We start from the raw sequence: 14,220 nt of genomic DNA on the forward strand, positions 1-14,220 counted from the left end.
CTCTCATATATTTTATTTACTGCCTTCTAAACTGAAAAATAAAATGTTAACTAGTAAAAAAAAAAAAAAAAAAAAAAGACATTTCCTACCCTCAAGAAGACTATAGTTAAACGGGCAATCACAGGGTAAGTGCTGGTATGAGACATTCCTGGGAATTAGGAAAGCCCAGGGGAGGGCGCAGTGGGGCCCCTGTGGCCTACTCAATACTTGTCCTGGCTACTCCTTCCCCACTTCTCTGCTTGCTTTTAGCTCCTGGTATCTTACCAGGACTATAAATGTCCCCTAACTGGTTTACCTGCCCCTCCAATTCACCTTTCACTCTGATTTCAGAATAGTATTTAAAAAAAATCTTTGTTGTTGAAAGTATTGCAGATGTCCCCCCTCCACCCTGCCCCCCAACCCCCAGGCCTTCACTACGCTATTGTCTGTGTCCATGGGTTATGAATATATGCATATAAGTTCTTTGGTTCATCTCTCCCCACCCGCCTTCCCTCTGAGATTCCTCAGTCTGTTCCATTCTTTTGTGTCTCTGGATCTATTCTGTTCATCAGTTTATTTTGTTCACTAGCAGAATAGTTTTTATTGAAATGCAAATGAAATCATATCACTTCCTTATCTAAAGAGTTACGTGCTCCTGAATAGGCCACACTCTCCTCTGCGGCTCCTCTCACTGTGGCTTCCCCTTTCCTCGCCCACCTTCAGACTTCCAGAACTGCTAGCAGTGCTGGTAGGTAGTGCTCCGGGGTCCCAGGCTCCAAGCCCCGGCTCCACGGATCTCTTTGCCTGGACTGCCCTCTCTCTTCCTTGTCAGGTGGTTGAACACTCATCTCTTTTTTTTTTTTAAAATATATCTTTATTGATTTCAGAGAGAGAAAAAGAGATAGAAACATCAATGATGAGAGTCATTGATTGGCTGCCTCTTGCAGGCCCCCTACTGGGGATCGAGCCTGCAACCCGGGCATGTGCCCTGACTGGGAATCGAACCCCGAAAGCCTGGATCTTAGGTCAATGCTCCACCGCTGAGCCACGCCCGGCCGGGCTGAACACTCATCTCTTAAGGCTTATCTCCAGTTCCTCGGTGAGGCTTTCTCTGAACCTCTGGAGAGACTGGCTGCTCCTCTTTGTGGCCCTGGGAACTTTGTGTGCACCCTGCCTCAGCCTGCGTCGGTCGGATGGCTGGGGAATGCTGCGGTCACACAACCCTGCGATCTCAGTAGCTTAACCCAGCAGTGTCATTTCTCACTAGTGCTACCTGTTGGGTCAGTGGGCATGGTGTTGGGGGGCTCTGATGATCATAGTCACTCAGGGACCCAGGATAAAGGAGGCCCCATCAGAAGAGGTGCTGCCGTGTCTTGTTGCTCTGACCAATCAGCAGTTCTGCTGGAAGCAGCAACCCACAGGGCAGGGCCGGTGCTCACACGCCACTGGTGAAAGAAAGCCCTTTTGGTGCTCTCCTGACCTTCAGGAGGGCTGAGACTTCAATTCTACCGCATGCCTGGAAGGCAGGAAATGGGACAATTGGTGAAGAGCCTCAGTGCCCACCACAGCTTGGTGCTGTGCTGACGGCTGACCTCTCTCTCCCACTGGGGATCCCAAACGTGTCACAGGCTCCCTGTCCCTGAGCAGTTTGTGCTCCACAGATGGAGAGAGACCAGTAAATGGGTGGATTATAATTGTGTGTGTTGATGTTCCAGTCCGGGCTCCGCTGGGGGCCTAGTGGGGAGGCCGTGAAAGGAGACCAGTGGGTTATGGGAGAGGGGTATCAGGGGGAGACTCTTAACTTGTCCCTGAAAGCGGAGCCTGAGACACGGCACAAGCGATTAATTTAGGTGATTCTAGAAAGCAGAGCTGAGGCAATAGGCAGTGTGATATCTGAGGAGGAAAAGCCAACTTGAGAGATAGCAATGGTGCCACTGTGTGCAGTGGGATGTTAGATTCCACCAGAACCTTCCGAAGAGAGAAACAGAGCGTCTCCAGAAACTGCCCACCTGATGGACAGGGTCAGGAGCATCTACCCACCGATTTCCACTCTGATTGCTCAGGTTGACTCGGCATCAGTTCTCCCGGCTTCCCCACTGTGCCTGCGCACTGGGCGCCGAGGCCCTGGAGAGGGCCCAGGTAGGATGAGTTAGCGCGAGGTGAGTCTGAGAGCGCCCAGAGCCGCCGCCTGGGCACAGCCGAGGGCCGAGGGCCGAGGGCCGAGGGAGGCGGAGGGCGGTTGCTGCAGGGCCTAATGCTCGTTGAATGACCGCCGCCTGCCAGTCACTGCTGGGTGCTTCTCGCAGTACCTTTTCTCCTTGAGCACAGTAACTCTGAGAAGCAGCTTTTGTGGCAGTTTATAACAAGGTAGCATGTCGTCCCGGGAAGGATAACAGGAGGCTTGGACGGGGTAGCTTTACCTTTTTTATGTGGTCATATTTCAAAAGGCCTGATTCTTGGCTTTTTGAAATGAGAAAATGGGATTTAAAAAATACAGAGCCTAGGAAACAACAAATGGCAGAGGACGCCGGTGCTGCGGGAGGGCCAGGAGGCCTCGGGGGCCTGGAATCGGAGGCCGCGGCGGCTTCCGTGGAGGGTTGGGCAGCGGCCTCTGCGCGGCCGGGCCGGGAGGCAAGGCCGAGGACAAGAATGATCCCTGTGACCAAGCTGGGCCGCCTGGTCAAGGACATGAAGATCAAGTCCCTGGAGGAGACCTCTCTCTTCTTGCCCATCAAGGAATCTGAGGTCACTGACTTTTTCCTGGGGACATCCCTCCAGGATGAGGTTTTGAAGATTAGACCTGTGCAAAAGCAGGCATGGGCTGGCCAGAGGACCCTGTTCAAGGCATTTGTTGCCACTGGGGACTACAATGGACACGTTGGTCTGGGTGTTAGGGCTCGAAGTAGCCACTGCCATCCGTGGGACCATCCTCCTGGCCAAGCTCTCTGTTGTCTCAGTGCTGCGAGGCTACTGGGGGAATAAGACTGGCAAGCCCTACACTGTCCCTAGCAAGGTGACCGGCCGCTGTGGCTCTGTTCTGACGGCCTCATCCCTGCCCCCAGGGGCATTGGCATCGTATCGGCCCCTGTGCCCAAAGAAGCTGCTGCTGCTGGCCAGTATCGATGACTGCTATACCTCGGCCAGGGGCCGCACTGCCACCCTGGGCAATGTCTCCAAGGCCACCTTCGATGCCATCTCTAAGACCTATAGCTATCTCATCCTAGATCTCTGAAAAGAGACTGTTTGCACCAAGTCTCCCTGTCAGGAATTCACTGACCATCTTGTAAAGAGCCACACCAAAGTTTCTGTGCAAAGGACCCAGGCTCCAGCTGTGGCCATCACGTAATTTCATATCAGAAAAATAAAGTGAATTAAGCCTGTTAAAAAAAATACAAAAAAACCTCCCAAAACCAGATATTACTGGGTTCCAAAGTATTGACTCATGCTGGTAAAACTCACAAAAAAACAACGTGCAGCCTTGGCCGTGGCTCAGCTGCTTGGAGCCTCCTTCCTGACACCAAAAGGTTGCAGGTTCAATTTCCTGTCAGGACACGTATCTAGGCTGCGGGTTCCATCCCTGGTCGGGGCAAGTTCAGGAGGCAACCGATCAATTTTCTCTCTTTCTCCCTCTCCTTCCCTCTCTCTCTCTAATATGAATTAAAAAATGTTTAGAATCAGTAAACATATTCTCAGGTGAGGATTAAAAAAAAAAAAAAAGACTCGTCCTAGCCGGTTTGGCTCAGTGGCTAGAGCGTCGGCCTGTGGACTGAAGGGTCCTGGGTCCAGTTCCCGCCAAGGGCACGTAACTCGGTTGCAGGCTCCATCCTTAGGAGTGCAGGAGGCAGCCTCTCGATGTGTCTCTCACATGGATGTTTCTCTCTCTCTTCTCTCCCTTTCACGCTCTCTGAAAAGCAATGGAAAAAATCCTCAGGTGAGGATTAAAAAAAAAAAGACTAATATACAAATATCTCATTTAATAATTTCAGTGGCTGTGTAACTGGCAAGATGATTCAGTACTTATGTTCCCTGAGCTTTATCATTCATTCATTTGATGATTTTGACAGTGAACATTGTGTGCCAAGGTCTTGGTGTCTTGTCTAGCCTTTTTATTTCCTTGTTTAATTTTAACGACTTAATGGTCAAAGGGGGTTGAGGTTTTTTTTTTAACTGTTTATTATAGAAACTTTCAAACATACACAAAATAAGGGGAATAGTGTGTGCAGAACGCCCATGTACAGACCACCCAGCTTCAACAATTCTCAACAGTTGGCTAGCCTCTCTTCATATGGTCTTTCCCTCCTGCTACAGAATTTTTAAACAAATGCCTGACAATCAGTTAATCTGTAAATACTGCTGTTTGTGTACCTAATATAAAAAGAATTTTAAAACAATATCACAATACCATGATCACACCTAACAAAATTAACCACAATCCATAATATATATCATGTGCTCCATGGTCTGTGCTCAAATTGTCTTGACTGTTCCAGAAATGTCCTTTTACTGTGGTTGGTTAGACTCAGGATCCAAGAAGGGCCATGTGCTGCATTTGGTCCATATGACTCTTAATTCTTTCAGTCTATAACTATTCCTCTTCCATTTTTTTTTTTAAGTTGACACCATGTAGCCTTCAAACCAGCATTTTTTTTTTTCTTTAATCCTCACTCGAGGATATTTTTTCCATTGCTTTTCAGAACCTTTTGTTAAAGGTTCAGAGAGAATGGAAGGGAGAGGGAGAGGGAGAGAAACTTCGATGTGAGAGAGACACATCAATTGGTTGCCTCCCGAACGTGCTCCTACTGGGGCTGGGGATCAAACCTGCAACTGAGATATGTGCCCTTGACCGTAATTGAACCAAGACCCTTCGGTCCCCAGGCCAACACTCTAACCACTGAGCCAAACCAGCTAGGGCTCCTCTTCCATCTTTTCATGACAATTATTTATAGAAGAAACCAGATCCTTTGTTTTGTATTCCGAATATTTTAAAAATGGAAATAAAATTCTAATTAAGAAAACAATGAAACATTTTATATATTTATAGTTCAAAAGAGGCATTTTATTTGGGAAAAGGTGAAAAGCAGAAGAGGAATATTTATTTATTTATTTATTTATTTTATTTTATTTTATTTTATTTTATTTTACTTTTATCAATACAGAAGTTTATTTAACAAAAGTTTAGTGTGAAAATGGACGGGACTGGATTTTTATATTGTGTTAAAACAGGTACTGCATGGAGAGGGGGCATGTGGAAGCAGTTCATCCCTGTGAGGACAGCCATTCTTTATACTCGTTCCCGGGCTTCTAACGCGATGATACTGTTTCCTCGTATTACCACCATTCCAGTACTGTTCTGTTGCCCACTGGTCGCCCTCTCCGCACATTCATCTGTCACAAGATTCATAAAGGGATCAAATCCCCGCAATATCCCTTGGGCATGCCTGCCACCATTTAATTTCAACGATAACTTCTTGTCCATAAATTGTTTAACTCGGGAGGGTGAGCTTGGCTCCTGGTGTTTAAGCGAGCTCAAAGACACCTCCAAACGGAATCCGTGGATGCTCCTAGGCCCCCGCGGCAGGCCCGGCTTTTTGCGTCTAGAAGAGAAATATTTAAAGAGAAGTGAAAGATTTGAGCTTTTATGTAAAAATTTATAATGAAATTACATTTTAAAATTAAATTGGGGTGTAGGAGGGAAATGACTGGGAAGGGCACAAGACAGGGGATGTTGTGTGCCTCGATCTGGGTGGTGGTTACTTGAATGACAACCTACGTAAAAAGGCAACGAGCTGTGCACATAAGATTTGTGCACTTTATGTGTGTTGTAGCTCAATTAAAAAAAGATAATGCAGGTTGATTGGTCAAAAAAGGCAAGTCGCATGTTACTAAAAATAGATTTGACCATTTCATCAGGCTGTCCAATTTGTTGGTGTATAGTTGCTCATAGTACTCACTCAAAATCCTTTTCATTTCTGTAGAATCAGGGGTCCCCACCTTCATTTCCAATTCTAGTAGTTTGAGTCTCCTCTCTCTCTTTCTCTCTCTCTCCTCCCCCTCTCTCTTAAGTTAGCCCATCTAGCTAAAGATTTGTTAATTTTTTCAAAGAACCAACTTTTGGTTTCATTGATTTTCTCTATTGTTTTCCTAGTCTCTCTTGTGTTTATTTCTGCTCTGATCTTTATTATTTCCTTCCCTCTCCTAACTCTGGGTTTAGTTTGTTCTTATTTTTATAGTTCCTTGACTTGTAAAGTTAGATAGCTGATTTGAGAAATTTCTCGTTTTTCTAATGTGTTTATAGTTACAAATTTTCCTCTTAACACTGCTTTTGGGACATCCAATACGTTTTGATATTTTGTGTTTTCATTTCCATTCGTCTTTAAGTATTTTCTAATTTCCCTTGTGATTTCTTCTTTAATCCATTGATTGATTAAGAGTATGTGTTTGCCCTGGCCAAAGTGGCTCGGGTTGGTTGAGTGTCGCCCCATGCACCGAAGGGTGGCCGGTTTGCTTCCCGAATCTTGGTCAGAGCACATACCCAGGTTTCAGATTCTATCCCCAGTTGGGGAACATACAGGAGGCAAACAGAGCTTACCGATTGATGTTTTCTCTCTCTCCCTCTACCTTCCTCTCTCTCTCTTTCCAAAAAAATAAAAATAAACCCATTTTTTTTAAAAAAAGAACTAATTAAAAAAATGTTTAATTTCCATAAATGTATGACTTTTTCAGTTTTACTTTTGTTGATTTCTAACTTTATCTTGTTGTGGTTGGAGAAGACACTTTGTATGATATCTATCTTTTAAAATCTATTGAGAGATAATTTGTGGCTTAACATATGTACACTTGAGAAGAATGTGTATGCTGTTGTTAACGGGTGTAGTGTTCTGCATATAAGTCTGTTTTAGGGCTATTTCACCCTTCAATATTTTGCTGATCTGTTATAAGGAGTGTAAATGTTTATAATTGTTATATCTTCTTGTTAAGACCAATGTTAAAGAGTTTACTTTCTATGTTTTCTTCTAGGAGTTTTATGGTTTTAGGTCTTACATTTAAGTCTTTAATCCATTTGAATTTATTTTTGTAAATGGTGTAAGGAAGTGGTGAAAATTTTCTTGCACGCATCAGTCCAGTTTTCCTAATACCACTTATTGAAGAGACTCTCTTTACCCCACTGTATATTTTTGCCTCCTTTGTCATAGGGTAATTGACCATATAGACATGGGTTTATTTCTTGGTTCTCTATTCTATTCCATTAATTTATATATTTGTTTGTATGCCAGTACCAAACTGTTTTGATTATTGTAGCTATGTAGTATACTTTGATATCAGGGAGCGTGATAACTCCCATGTTGTTCTTTCTCAAGACTGCTGTAGCTATTTGGGGTCTTTTGTGGTTTCATATACATTTTAGGATTAGTTGTTCCTGTTCTGAGAAGAATGTCATTGGTATTTTAATGGGATTGCATACTGTTTTATGTAGTAAAGATATTTTAACAATATTAACCTTTTCCATCCATGAGCGTGGTATAGCCTCCCATTTATTTGTATCTTCTTCAATTTCTTCAATGTCTTATTATTTTCAGTGTACAGGTCTTTCACCTCTTTGATTAAATTTATTCCTATGTATTTCATGCTCTTTGGTGCAATTGTAAATGGTATTGTTTTCTTAATTTCTCCTTCTGATTGGTTTTTATTGGTGTATAGAAACACAACACATTTTTGTATAAATTGATTCTGTGTCCTGCAACTTTACTGAATTCATTTATTAATTGTAATAGGTTTTTTGGTGGAACTTTTAGGATTTTCTATATATAATATCATGTCATTTGCAAATAATGAGAATTTTACTTCTTCCTTTTAGATTTGGATGCCTTTTATTTCTTTTTCATGTCTGATTGTTGTGGCTAGGACTTCCAATACTACTTTCAATAGAAGTGGTGATAACGGCCCTTATCTTGTTCCTGCCTTTAGAGAAAAAGCTATCAGCTTTGCCCAGCCAGTGTGGCTTAGCGGTTGAGCATCGATCTATGATCCAGGAGATTGTGGTTTGATTCCTGGTCAGGACACATACCTGGGTTTCGGGCTCCATCTCCAGTAGGGGGCATACAAGAGGCAGCCGATCAATGACTCTCTCATCATTGATGTTTCTATCTTTTGCCCTCTCCCTTCCTCTTTCTGAAATCAATAAAGACATATTAACAAAAAAAGCTATCAGCTTTTTATTGAGTATGATATTAACTGTGGGTTTGTCATATATAGCCTTATTATGTTGAGATATGTTCCTTCTATACCCATTTTGTCGAGAGTTTTTTTAAATCATAAAAGGATGTTGAATTTTGTCAAATGCTTTTTCTGTATCTAATGAGATGATCATATGGTTTTTATCCTTTATTTTGTTAATGTGATGTTTCACATTGAGTGAATTACAGATGTTGAACCATTCTTGCTTCCCTGGGGTGGATCCCACTTGGTCATGGTGTATAATCTTTTTAATGTGGTTTGCTAACATTTTGTTGAGAAATTTTGCCTCTATGTTCATCAAGGATATTGGCCTGTAATTTTATTTTTCTGTGATGTCTTTGTCTGGTTTTGGTGTCAGGGCAATGCTGGCTTCATAGAATGAGTTTGGAAGTGTTTTTTCCTCTTCAACTTCTTGGAATAGTTTAAGAAGAATTGGTGTTAATGCTTCTTTGAATGTTTGGTAGAATTCACCTGTGAAGCCATCTGGTCCTGACTTTTATTTCTTGAGAGTTTTTTATTTATTTATTACTGCTTCAATTTCATTGCTAGCAACTGTTCTGTTTAGATTTTCCATTTCTTCCTGGTTCATTCTTGGAAAGTTATATATTTCTAGAAACTTATCCATCTCTTCCAGGTTGTCAGATTTGTAGGCATGTAATTGTTTGTAGTGTTTTTAATTTTATTATTTATTTATTTATTTTAATCCTCACCCCAGGATACTTTTTCCATTGCTTTTCAGGGAGAGTGGAAGTAGGAGAGAGAGAGAGACACATCGATGTGAGAGACGCACGGATTTGTTGCCCTCTGTACTCGTCCCGACCGGGCCAGGGATCAAGCCTGAAACCGAGGAACGTGCCCTTCGGCTGAAATTGAACCCAGTATCCTTCAGTCTGTGGGATGAAGCCAAACTGGCTAGGGCTGTAGTGTTCTTTAATGATTCCTTGTATTTCTGTGATGTTGGCTGTAACTTTTACTCTTTCATTTATGATTTTGTTTATTTGGGCTCTCTTAAATAGGCATTTTGAATGAAAAGGCAAAGAAAGGGCCATTAGGTCCCCCTTCTCACCAAAGCGAATGTCCAGACGAGGAGGATAGGGCGGTGAAGGAGGCAGCCAGGGAGGTTACAGCCAGAGGCCCTTTCTCCTCTTGCCCTTTTCCAGCTGACTCCTGAGTACATGAACCAGGCCACTACACTCTCATCTGGGCTACGCAGGGCAGCCTCCCTCATAGGCAGCAAGAACTGGGGTGGAGGGGACAGGTGGAGAGGACACCAGAGAAACCCTCAAGGAGGCAGAGAGAGAGAGGCTGCTATTGGAAGTCAGTGACACAGACCAATGTTGAGGCCCAAGGGACTTAAGTGGGGTAAGGACAGATCCACTACTAACAGAAAGAGCCCTGCTCAGGAATGCTGAATCCTCAGCTCAAATCACACAGTAGGCTGGGGACCAGACCAGGCCAGGTCAGCCTCGTTTCCAAAATGGGGGAATGACCTGGAAATGGAGTTGGCTCTGCAGTTGCTATGGGAGGTTGAGGGTGGCAGATCTTAGTTAAGTCCATGTCTAAGGGTCCACACTGGACAAGAAGGATACTGTGGTCAAATGGAGACCACATCCCCATGGCCCTGCCTGTCTTATATGCCAGCCACTTCTCTGATGAAATTTAGCGGTGAGGTGATGAGCTCCTCGTGGGAGTGGTAAGGCATCCTGAGAAGCCATCATACTATCTTTTCCTTCTTTTTCTTAATATATCTTTTATTGATTTCAGAGAGAGGAAAGGAGAGGGGGGGAGAGAGAGATAGAAACATCAATGATGAAAGAGTCATTGATGGGCTGCAGCCCGCAACCCGGGCATGTGCCCTGACCGGGAATCGAACCCCGATCGCCTGGATCCTAGGTCGATGCTCAACCGCTGAGCCATGCCCGGCTGGGCCATCTTTTCCTTCTTAAAATCTGTGACTAGGGGATGAGTTGCAGACTATGGAGTATCGATTTGTTCTCTTTGGAACTGGCCCCTGAAAGCAGATATTAGAAGCCTTGAATTGACGAGAAGAAATTTGGACAAGAGGGAAGAAGATGGCAGGAGTGAAAGTTCTGTCATTTTAGGCATTTACCTCCTTCCTCCCAATTAGAGGGAAAACATAAGTTGCATTTGCCAGGCTCTTTAGTTATGCAAAACATAGACAAGCTGCCCTGGCCGGTTTGCTCAGTGGTTAGAGCGTCAGCCCATGGACTGAAGGGTCTTGGGTTCGATTCCAGCCCATGTACCTGGATTGCAGGCTCAGTGCCCTGGGTATGTGCAGGAGGTGACCAATTGATGTGTCTCTCTCACATCGATGTTTCTCATGTTTCTCTCTTTTTCTCCCTTCCACTCTCTCTGAAAAGTAATGGAAAAAATATCCTCTGGTGAGGATTAAACAACAACAACAAAAAGACAAGCCAAGGTCACCTTCACCAAAGGGGGGGTAATTTACTGGAAATCTACTTGGGAGCGTAGGCAGGGGAATAAAGACCTGGTGACCTCAGGCCCAGAGGCTCTCAGGCCATGGCCTCCCCGCAATGGGCAGGTCCTCGGGGAGAGGTGGAACAGGGAACCAACTCTGGTGACCCACTGTTCCTCTGTTCAGCTTGCTTTGCCAGGATGCAATGTGCTGCTCTCACGGGCAGCTTCCCTTCAGAGGTGACCTCCTCTAGCACATTGCTCGCTGTCTCCCCAAATGCGTCCTCCCCAAATGTGTGGTGGCAGAGCTCTAGCCTTGCACGCGGACAAACTAGAGACCGCACTTCCCCGCCTCCCACGTAGTCAAGTTTTTGCTGATGGAACCTGAATGCAAGAGTCCGGCGGGTTTCCATGTCTCTACTTGTCCCTGTTCCTTCTTCATTCCACTTTCTGGGGCCTGGGAGGCCCCCTCTTTCAGCGCTGCGGACAAGGACAGTTAGCTCTCGGTGCGGCAGAGCCAGATGGAGGAAGCCTGCGGCCCGAGGGACGCGATGAGCAGCTCTGCGGGCCAAGGCCAGCCTTGCCGCCCCCTGGCTGCTTACACGGAGGCTTTTATTTGAGAGAGAAGTAAACGCCTCTTATTTAAGTCTTTGTGTTTTGGGGTTCTCTTTATCACAGCAGTTTAGGTTAAAGTCTGATAAGCAGGTGTCCCAGGTGTTGCCTTTGGCTCCAGTGTTGATTTCTGGTAAGTATATTAGTTAGACACGGGTTTGGCTGTTAAGACAAGGCCACAACAGTTTCAGAAACGACCTGAGCACAAGCAGTCCAGTGTTCAGGTGGCCCTGCAGGTTCCTGGGCAGGGCTTCTTTACCTTTGCCGCTTTGTCATTGTGAACGTGTGACTTCCACCTTGTGGCCTAGGGAGGCATTCCAGCCGGCGAGAAGGGGAGGAGAGAAGGCGAGGAGCCCAGCCCTTCCTTAGGGGCACACACGGTGGACTCGGTGAACAAAGGGAGCTTTATTCCTTACGGAAGAAGGAGGAATGGGCTCTGACACACTCGGCCGAGTGCACTCAACTCAACAAATATTGGAAGAAACTCAGGAAAGAAAGGTCCTTTCTTTTAAAGACATTGTTAGATATAAATTGGGAAGATAAATTAGTCGGCTTGAGTTGCCAAAGCAAAATGGCACAGACGAGTCAGCTTGAACACCAGCCACTTATTTCTCACAGTTCTGGAGGCTGGGAGTCTGAGGACAGGGCGCCAGCATGGACAGTTTCTGGTGAAGGCTTTTCTTGGCTCACAGATGGCCATCCTCAGGTGGCCTTTCCTCTGGGACACATGAGGGCGGGCAGGCGGGAGGCAGGGAGAGAGGGGGAGAGAGAGAGAGAGAGGGATCAGATCAGGACCTCGTTTAACCTTAATTACCTCTTTATAGGCTCAATAATCTCCAAATATAGTCACATTGTGGGTTAGGGCTTCATGTATGAATTTTGAGGGGATGCAAAACAGTCTATAGCAGTGGCTTGGAGAGGCACCCAGAATTCAGTAGCTTGAGAATCCAGTCAGGTGAGGATTTATTGCACCGGGTAGCAGACAAGCCCCAGATCTCGGCTACCATAGTAGTTTGTAGTATATGGCCACAAATGTCTCCTTTTCAGGTGTGCATGCCTCTTTGCAATGTGACTTCGCCACACCTCCCATCAAGAGGTCAAGTGTCCCCCACCTATAAATCTGGGTTGGCCTCGTGATTTGCTGTGGACCAACAGAACATGGTAGGAGTGATGTTATGTGACTTCTGAGGATAGATGTCACCAGACCTTGCTGCTCATGCTAGGGTTGGAAGGCTGCCCTGAAAGCCACACTGGGAGGGGCTTGGGTGAGAGGCCACGGGGGGGTGGGTGGGGGGGTGGTGGTGAGCTGAAGCTGTTTCACTGTCCCCATTGAAATGAGACCTCAGATGGCTGCAGCTCCATAAGCAAGCCCAGGTAAACAAGCACAACAAGAACCACCTGGCCAACCCAGAGTCAGGAGAAAGAACACATCATTTTCTTTCTTTTTTTAAATTTTATTTTTGTTTAAAATATTACAGATGGCCCGACCGGGTATGGCTCAGCTGTTGAGCGTCGACCTAGGATCCAGGCGACCGGGGTTCGATTCCCGGCCAGGGCACATGCCCGGGTTGTGGGCTCGATCAATGACTCTCTCATCATTGATGTTTCTATCTCTCTCTCCCTCTCCTTTCCTCTCTCTGAAATCAAGAAAGATATATTTAAAAAAAAAAAAAAAATTACAGATGTCCCTTTTTCTCCCCAATGACCAGTTCCACCCCATCCCTTCCCCCTCCCCAGTCCCTCTCCCCACTATTGTCCATGTCCTTGGGTTGTGCATATATGCATATAAATTCTTTGGTTACTCTCTCCCCCTCCACCCACCCGCCCTCCTCCCTCCCTCTGACACTCCTCAGTCTCATCTATGCTTCCATGTCATTGAATCTATTCTGTCCATCAGTTTATTAAGTTCTTTAGATTCCACATATAAGCGAGATCATGTGATGTTTGTCTTCCTCTGCCTGACTTATTTCACTCAGCATAATATTCTCCAGGTCCATCCATATTGTCCCAAAGGGTACGAGATTCTTCTTCTTTACAGCTGTGTAGTATCCATGGTGTGAATGTCCCACAGCTTTTTATCCACTCATCTACTGATGGGCACTTGGGCTGTTTCCAGATCTTAGCTATTGTAAACTGTGCTGCTATGAACATCGGGGTGCATATATTCTCTCTGATTAATGTTTCAGGGTTCTTAGGATACATTCCTAGGAGTGGAATCACTGGGTCAAAGGGCAGCTCCATTTCTAATTTTTTGAGGAACCTCCACACTGTTTTCCACAGTGGCTGCACCAGTCTGCATTCCCACCAGTGGTGTACCAGGTCCCCCTTTCTCCACACCCTCGCCAGCACATGTCATTTGTTCATTTGTTGATGGAGCCATTCTCACAGGTGCGAAGTGATACCTCATTGGGGTTTTAATTTGCATCTCTCTGATGATCAGCAACGTTGAGCATTTTCTCATGTGTCTGTTGGCCATCCGTATGTCCTCTTTGGAGAAGTGCCTATTCAGGTCCTTTGCCCATTTCTTAATTGGGTTATTTGTCTTCCTCTTGCTGAGTGCTATGAGTTCTTTGTACACTTTGGAAATTAGCCCCTTATCAGATGCATCCTTGGCAAATATGTTTTCCCAGACCGTGGGGTTCCTTTGTACTTTGAGGCTGTTTTCTTTTGCTGTGCAGAAGCTTTTTAGTTTGATGTAGTCCCATATGTTTATTTTTTCTTTTGTTTCTCTTGCCCTAGGAGATGTATCAGTGAAAAGTCCACTACGTGGGATGTCTGTGACTTTACCGCCTATGTTTTCTTCCAGGATTTTCACATCATTTTCTTACACCCCTAAATGTTGGGTGTTTTTTTCCCTGTGCAGTGGCCATGTGGTGACCACAGAACAATGGTTACATCTCTGTGGGGTCAGCAGGGACTGTGCTCCCGGTGCCTGGGGTCTAGGCTGATGGAGCAGAG

The 14,220-nt window shown here is 45.3% G+C and overlaps 2 pseudogenes across 2 annotated transcripts; one reads left to right on the top strand and one right to left on the bottom strand.

Annotated features, from left to right (window-relative positions):
* Positions 1–2,493: 2,493 nt before the first annotated feature.
* Positions 2,494–3,325, top strand: LOC308558402 (small ribosomal subunit protein uS5 pseudogene; annotated as a pseudogene). The gene has a single exon. The product of its transcript is annotated as a small ribosomal subunit protein uS5 pseudogene (transcript).
* A 1,931-nt stretch (positions 3,326–5,256) lies between these two features.
* Positions 5,257–5,527, bottom strand: LOC308558725 (small nuclear ribonucleoprotein G pseudogene; annotated as a pseudogene). Its single transcript has one exon. The product of its transcript is annotated as a small nuclear ribonucleoprotein G pseudogene (transcript).
* Positions 5,528–14,220: the final 8,693 nt, after the last annotated feature.

The sequence above is a fragment of the Miniopterus schreibersii genome (assembly GCF_964146895.1).
Source record: "Miniopterus schreibersii genome assembly, chromosome: 6".
Classification (NCBI taxonomy): domain Eukaryota; kingdom Metazoa; phylum Chordata; class Mammalia; order Chiroptera; family Miniopteridae; genus Miniopterus; species Miniopterus schreibersii.